The 8875-nt window shown below is 32.0% G+C and overlaps 1 pseudogene; it reads left to right on the top strand.

Annotated features, from left to right (window-relative positions):
* Positions 1–329: 329 nt before the first annotated feature.
* LOC124941792 overlaps positions 330–8875 on the top strand; it is a 25576-nt pseudogene continuing 17030 nt past the window's right edge.

Consider the following 8875-nt stretch of genomic DNA (forward strand, 5'->3'; position numbering starts at 1 on the left):
TGCTTGCTTCATTTCGATTTACTGCGCTAATATGAGTAGTGAAACAAGCGATACCTAGTGATGTTTGCTTCACTTTTATTTACACCGCTAATAGGAGAAGTGAGACAAGCGCTACCTAGTGATACTTGATTTATTTTTGTTTACAACGATAATAGGAGTTAATTTATGTGAAGCTAACTTCACTCACTAAAGGAATAAAAACAGAATTTTCCCATTACAATCCCACTATTCATTTTCTCCTCCTACTATTCACTTTCTCTCTCAGCGATCATCTTTCAACTTTCAAACCCTAGTACTATTCTTCTACGCTACGAAGATTTCTTGCAAAAATGTCACAAAACGATGACAATAACATGCTAGTGGAAGTATCCAACGCCCAAGAAATCGTCTTGGTAGTATGTAACAGCATTAACGAAATCGTCCTTATATTCAACAACAACGCTAAAGATAAATCGGAGAGGTAGTTTATTTTGATTAATATTGTGTTTTTAGTATTTTCATTAGTATTACACCAGTTTATTTCATTTCATTTATAAATTACTACTTTTTTCTCTTACTTAAAATTTTATCTTTCATAAAAAGGGCTTTTAAGTTCATATCATCTTTATCAATAAAAAGGTTAAAAGTCCATCAAAATAGCATTGTTTTTTTTCTTGGTTTTTTTCCATTTTCGGGCACTTTCAGCCAATCCTGATAGTGTGAATTTATACTATTAGGATCTAGATCGGGGATGGGGAACCGGGGTCCGTCCAGTTTACTCTTTCTAATAACACTCAACGGTTGGTGTTTAATCCGGTTAGAGATAAACACCGGGTTTAAATACTACAAAGGCTGTCACAAACACTTGAACCGAGTTCAAGTGCGGAAGTGGTTTGTTTTAGATTGAAGCAACACACACACAGGATGAATAGAGATAGGTTTTGGAGAATATCGGTTTGGAGATTAGGAGGTCGGTTTAAGGTTTAGTGAATCGGTTAGAATGATGTATTTCGGTTATAACAGTGTGAGTCGGTTAGAAAGCAGAACCGGTAGAAAGTAAAGAACAAGACACAGGTTTTTATGGATGTTCGGAGATAAAACTCCTACGTCACCCCTTCTTCTCGAAACCGTGAGAAGGATATTCACTAAGGAATACACAAACACAATACATGATCGAGTCTTATTTACTGCTCGATAAACACTCTCACAATTCTCACAGAAATTGTAATCACACTTCAAATGCACACTTAAACTTTGAATCTTGTAGAGAGATAAACACAACTTGTAACTTCTTGGTTGTTGGCACTCTTAATTGTTGTAATTGTTCTCAATTTCTATAACTGCATTTACTCCTCTTCAGCTCCTTCTTTTATAGGTGAAATGTGCCAACGGTCACATTTCTTCAACGGATACCTTTAGGGTAATCTTTGAATCTGATTGGTTGAGCAGAAGTTCAGCATTGCATTAATTGCGGTTTAAGCTTCCAAGGCATGGAGCAGACCGACTTCATTTGTCTTTTTACTTAATATGGCAACTGCCGGTTGGCCGGTTGCCTGTATCTGAAAGACTGCACCTTTAACTTGTACCAAAATGGTAACTGTTTCTTCAGGCAATCTTCTGCAACCTTCAAAGTATCATCAGACTTGTATGGATAAGGCAATGTCACAGTCTGTTCCATTGATATCATTTTCCGCAGATACTCAAAGTGTTCGTTTGCACCAATTTTTAGATTGTACTTAGTTTGATAATCTTGACTTCTTTCTCTAAGTAGTCTCTTCATCGGTTTTCCGGTTGGATACTGCATTTCAGTTTAGGATGTCTACTGGTTGTTCATAGCTTCAGGTTAACCGGATAACTTCCGGTTTTGGATACATCCTCTACTTCTTCTTCTAACTAGTTTGATTACTTGACCGGTTGGATTCTTGACCGTTTAGAGTTCTTGACAGGTTGGAGTTCTTGACCGGTTGGAGTTCTTGACAGGTTGGAGTTCTTGACCGGTTGGAGTTCTTGACCGGTTGAAGTTCTTGACAGGTTGAAGTTCTTGACCGGTTGGAGTTCTTGACCGGTTGGAGTTCTTGACTGGTTGAAATTCTTGACCGGTTGGAGTTTATACCGGTTGGAGTTCTTGACCGGTTGGAGTTCTTGACAGGTTGGAGTTCTTGACCGGTTGGAGTTCTTGACCGTTCTTGCACAATAAATTTGTTTTGTTAAGTTCTTATTAACCAGTCAATTTTATCTAACAATTTTTCCATTTTTGATTATTTTATTTAAAATATTCAAAATCATATAATAAGTAAGAAGTAGGTCGGTTTAAGAACCTTATGTTTGTTTGGTCGGTTTAAAAATCTTGTGTTTGTTTGGCCGGTTTCTGGAAAGCTTATGTTTGTTTGGACGGTTTTTGGGAAAACGGTTTGATTCAAAGAGATCATTATTTCAAGAAGAATTTTGTATGAAAATTTTTGTAATCTAACAATTTTAAAATATTTCTATGGGAAGAAAACTTAGACTCGAGAAGTGGCTTTGTGAGAATGTTAGCCACTTCATGCTTGTTCCCTTCATGTGATGTGTCTGTCAGTAGTCGGCTATCCGGATGCAATGTTGTTTCTTCCAAGCTTTTTTCTTGATTTACCTACATTCATAGACAATAGAAAATCTGGTCCCCATTTTTCTTTGGGTCCGTGGCTTATTAGTCCCTTAGGATACCATACTTTGATTATTTTGATGGACTTCCTGTTGTGTGTATGTATAGTATATCTATCTGCTGACGATTTAACTTTAAAGGATGATTTTCGGTAAACATCTTTTGACTTTCGGTCAAGTTTTTCTTTGCCATACAAACTGGTTGTCCTTCTCTCAGGTTTCAGACATCTTGAAGCTGGCTTTACATAAATCATCTCATCCTTTGAAGTTATATCATTACAACTTGTAATTTCTTCATTGAGCTTCTCATTCTTAGATGAGATCTCACTTTTTGAAACATCAACCTCTTTGATTTGAGATGAACAACTTGAACTATTATACTTGCTTTTTGAAATAGTTTGATTAAGAGATTTTGACAGTTTTATGTACTTAATGACCATGTCATTGAGTGCAGCAATTAAATCATCTCGGGTAAAATCATCAAAGGAGATATCAAATACCTCAGGTTTCTCGCCGAAAGTCATGCTTGCTTGCTCCGTGTTGCTTGAGTATTGAAATTAACTGCTCTGATACCAATTGTTAGGATCTAGATCGGGGGTGGGGAACCGGGGTCCGTCCGGTATACTCTTTCTGATAACACTCAACGGTTGGTGTTTAATCCGGTTAGAGATTAACACCGGGTTTCAATACTACACAGGCTGTCACAAACCCTTGAACCGAGTTCAAGTGCGAAAGTGGTTTGTTTCAGACTGAAGCAACACACACACATGAAGAATAGAGATTGGTTTTGGAGAATATCGGTTTGGAGATTAGGAGGTCGGTTTGAGGTTTAGTGAATCAGTTAGAATGATGTAATTCGGTTATAACAGTGTGAGTCGGTTAGAAAGCAGAACCGACAGAAAGTAAAGAACAAGACACAGGTTTTTATAGATGTTCGGAGATAAAACTCCTACGTCACCCCTCTTCTCGAAACCGTGAGAAGGATATTCACTAAGGAATACACAAACACAATACACGATCGAGTCTTATTTACTGCTCGATAAACACTCTTACAATTCTCACAGAAATTTTAATCACACTTCAAATGCACACTTAAACTTTGAATCTTGTAGAGAGATAAACACAACTTGTAACTTCTTGGTTGTTGGCACTCTTAATTGTTGTAACTGTTCTCAATTTCTGTAACTGCATTTACTCCTCTTCAGCTCCTTCTTTTATAGGTGAAATGTGCCAACGGTCACATTTCTTCAACGGATACCTTCAGGGTAATCCATGAATCTGATTGGTTGAGAAGAGGTTCAGCATTGCATTAATTGCGGTTTAATCTTCCAAGGCATGAAGCAGACCGGCTTCATTTGTCTTTTACTTAATATGGCAACTGTCGGTTGGCCGATTGCCTATATCTGGAAGACTGCACCTTTGACTTGTACCAAAATGGTAAATGTTTCTTCAGGCAATCTTCTGCAGCCTTTAGAGTATCATCAGACTTGTATGGATATGGCAATGTCACAGTCTGTTCCTTTGATATCATCTTCCGCAGATACTCAAAGTGTTCGTTTGCACCAATTTGTAGATTGTACTTAGTTTGATAATCTTGACTTCTTTCTCTAAGTAGTCTCTTCATCGGTTTTCCGGTTGGATACTGCATTTCGGTTTAGGATGTCTACCGGTTGTTCATAGCTTCAGGTTAACCGGATAACTTACGGTTTTGGATACATCCTCTGCTTCTTCTTCTAACCGGTTTGATTACTTGACCGGTTGGATTCTTGACCGGTTGGAGTTCTTCACAGGTTGTAGTTCTTGACCGGTTGGAGTTCTTGACAGGTTGGAGTTCTTGACCAGTTGGAGTTCTTGACAGGTTGGAGTTCTTGACCGGTTGGAGTTCTTAACCGGTTGGAGTTCTTGACCGGTTGGAGTTTTTGACCGGTTGGAGTTCTTGACCGGTTGGAGTTCTTGACCGTTTTTGCACAATAAATTTGTTTTGTTATGTTCTTATTAAGCGGTCAATTTTATCTAACATATACCAGTTAAGGTTCTTTATGTTTACGACATTCATTAAGGATTTGAGAATTTTAAATCTGAATTAATATGATACATGTGTAAGTGTTCAAAAATACAAATAGATATAAAATATATTTGAAAAAATCTTTACCTGCATCGTGAATTTTAAACTGCACATAAAAAACTTGAGACAACAAAGACAACAAACTCAGTTTTAAAATCGTTGTCTGCACTTGTGTTACTTAATACCGTCGCCATCATAGAATATGTTTCAGGAGCTGAAGTTGATTCCATTTCTCCCCATTTTACCCTCCAAGTCCTTAAGAATGCATATAAATTAAGGACATGTATGTTCATCCCAACGGACTCAACTATGTCCATTGGCCCTCGAGGGAGGTTGAGCACGAACTGGACAAGGTCTTCATCGATAAGAATCTGTTCACCTTGGCCAATACCAGAGAACTCTTCTTGGGGTAAAAAATTCTCACTACGTATTTGAAAAAATGAACAGGGCACTTGGAGACACCCAATGTAATAAGAGAATCAAAACCGATTTCCTTCACAACTTCGTTTTGTTCTTCACCAAGTTTTAAATCAAATTGATATCTTAATTCCCTAACAGTAACAAGATGTGGATATCTCCAGACTCTCTAAGGTCTTGGGTTCGAGCTCGTCAGTCGGCAAGTTCTGCGGCTAGTTAAATAGGTTAAGTGTGTTTGCGAGCTATGTGTTTAACCCGCGTGGATTAGTTGCACTTCATAGAAGAAGCGGAACTCATCGTTCTAAAAAATATAAAATTTTCACTAAGAGAAAAAGTAGTAATTTACAAATGAAATGAAATAAACTGATGTAATACTAATGAAAATACTAGAAACACAATATTAATCGAAATAAACTGCATCTTTGATTTATCGTTGGCGTTGTTGTTGGATACAAGGACGATTTCATTAATGTTGTTATATACAACCATGACGATTTCTCGGATGTTGGATACTTCCACTAGCATGTTGTTGTCATCGTTTTGTGACATTTTCGTAAGAAATCTTCGTAGCGTAGAAGAATAGTACTAGGGTTTGAAAGTTGAATGATAATCGCTAAGAGAGAAAGTGAATAGTGGAATTGCAGCGGTAAAATATTACTTGTATTACTTCAGTGAGTGAAGTTAGCTTCACATAAATTAACTCCTATTAGCGTTGTAAACAGAAATGAAGCAAGTATCACTAGGTAGCGGTGTAAATAAAAACGAAGCAAGCATCACTTGATAGCGTTTGTTTTACTAGTCCTATTAGCGCAGTAAATCGAAATAAAACAAGCATCACTAGATAGCGCTCATTTCACTCCTCTTATTAGCATTGTAAATAGACATGAAACAAGCATTACTAAGTAGCACTTGTTTCACTCCTCCTATTAGCGCAGTAAATAAAAATGAAGAAAGCTTCGCCATGTAGCGTTTGTTACACTCATTTAAGCGCTGAAAATACATAGTAAGAAATGTTCACTGGTTAGCATTTGTTTCGACATTTATAATTCTCTAGTGTGGTTTATACATTAAGGAATAAATATTTTTACCTGAACGCTTAAAGGTCTTTACATTAATGTGTTAGTGGTTTTTTATAAAATTTGTTAAAGACATATAAATTTATAAAACGAAATGAAGCGAAGGAAGCTTACTCAATAACACCTTTCTTCATTCAGTTTTACATAGGGCTTCTAATGAACCCGAAAATAAATACGGGTTTCCGTTCTTTCGCTTCTTTTCAACCCGACCCCTGATTTAATATTAAAATAATGATGTTGAATTGTGATTGGTCCGGAGTATGAAACACCCTATTGTATTCAATAAAGAGGAACCAAACTATATGATTGATTAGTATTATTGATGTAACTAGTTATTTAAATTAAAATTTTATTAGATAAATACTTTTTAAAATTATTTATTTATATTTAATTTAAATTAAATAAAAAATCTTACTTAATCTAAAACTAAATATATATATTTATATAAATATATATATATATATTATAAATTATTTAACTTGATAATTTAATATAAAAAAACAAATAACAAAGCTAATTTTACTCTTTAAGAGTGAATCAATAATAAAGTCATTAAAATAATTGAATTTAAAATATAAAGTCTTATTAGTTTAGGAATATATTTATTTTATTAGGAGTAAGTTTGAAACATATTTATAATATTTTTTATTTTATTTTTAATTATTTTAAGTTTATTAAAATTTAGATATATATATATATATTTTTATAAATTCAATTCATTTTATAATCAATATTCCATATTTATCATTTAATTTTAACTTTATAAAAAAATATATCCTAAATCTAATTGAAATCTACAAAATATCATAAAGTCTTAGATTACATAATATTGACCTAATCTGTTATTAATTAATATTATATTATTATTATTATATAGGTGTACATATTCTAAACGAGGAGATTGTTGATTAATTTATTAGTCAAATATTATATTTACTATTAATTTTATGTTTCACACATTGTCCATTTAAAAGTTAATTTCACTTTAACATAAAATTTAAATTTTAAAAATTTTAAAAAAAAGGAAATAGTTGGTATGAATTTAATTTAAACCAACATCATATTATTATTATATAGATAAAAAATGAATCGAAAAACTTTATTAAAGTATTTAAAAATATGTAAATGAATGAAAATACAAAAATCAATAACATATTAACATTAAAATTAAAGATATTTACTAGAAATGAAAAAATAATTTAAGAATTTATAATTAGATTATATAATAAAATGGAGCTTACCGACTTATTTTGTCTAACATAAAACTCTAATTTAGGAGTAAGCTAATCTTTAAGGAGAAAGTAAAAATAATAATAACAATTTAATAAATTATTAATTATTTAAATTAAAACAGCTAATTAGTGTTAATATTTGTTAGTTAGTTAATTTCTGTTAACTATAATTAATTAGTTAGTAATGAAACCTTTATATAAAATAGGTGTAATCTTTTTTATATTTTATTTTTTTTAATAAACAACTTGAAAAATAATTATTTTTTTACATTTTTTTTCATCAAAAATTTATCACACATCTAAATCTGCTGGCACTTGCACTTCAGGTTCAGGGATTAGCTCTCCTTGGAATACTTTCTTTTACTTCATTGTCTTCACTTCTTTACCCATTAGTAATTTCAGGCTCTATTTGTCTCTGGGTCAAGGTCTCCACTATGCTTGACAAGGTCTCCTCTATGCTTGACATTGTTACTTTTCAATGAGAATCAAACTTGAGAACCTATCAATGCATCATATAAATCATATCAATGCATCATATGTTTATTGATCATGAATCGAATCAAACTTATAATCCAGTAAAAAAACCAAAAAAGAGTTTATAGAATGCAGATTTTACCTTTCATCTTCTTTAAAAGTTATACCAGAAATCCAAATGACAAATTTATAATGATGAACAATAAAAAACAATTTTAGAAATATTATATCTTAGTAGTATATAATGAAAGCAATATAACACCTATATATATAATATATTTTTTTCAATGCATAATCTTAATCAGATTATAAAGATGGAAAGAAATCCTATAATTACTCCTTTTATCTCTTTCACTCGGATCGATGAGGTAGTCCTATGTAATCTAGATGAGGATTCATAGCATTTGACCAAATTTCATCAATTTATTGAAAGATTTTGATAACCATTATCTTATTTTGAAAATTTTATACAACTTTTTGAAAAAATATTAGTAATTTTATTAAAAGTAGACAGAAATAGATACACAATCCAAATATATTAATGGCTTGTTTTAAATGGTAGAGAATTAATAACATAATATATAAATATTTGAGGGAATATAAACACTTTATAAAAAATTATATGTAGTTTAGTCAATTTATGAAGATTTTGATAATCCTTGTTTTATTTTGAAATTATATACAGAAGTATTTTATAAAATACATTTATTGTTATTAGAGTGAAATCTTATAAACAATGTAAGCATTATTTTTGTATGAAATGAGATTTGATTATTGTGATGACATGATTATATTTTAATATTCTGTATATATGTAAATAAAATATATATATATCTTTTAAATAATTTAACATAGATTAATTATTTTATTTTTAAGATGCCTATAATGCATTAGAAAAATTGAAATTTGGAATACAAAATTTGAAATAGTTTTAATAGAAATGGTTAATTATACAATAAAATAAATTGATTTAAATAAGAAAAATGTTTTAT

Source organism: Impatiens glandulifera, chromosome 1 (assembly GCF_907164915.1).
Source record: "Impatiens glandulifera chromosome 1, dImpGla2.1, whole genome shotgun sequence".
In the NCBI taxonomy this organism is placed as follows: domain Eukaryota; kingdom Viridiplantae; phylum Streptophyta; class Magnoliopsida; order Ericales; family Balsaminaceae; genus Impatiens; species Impatiens glandulifera.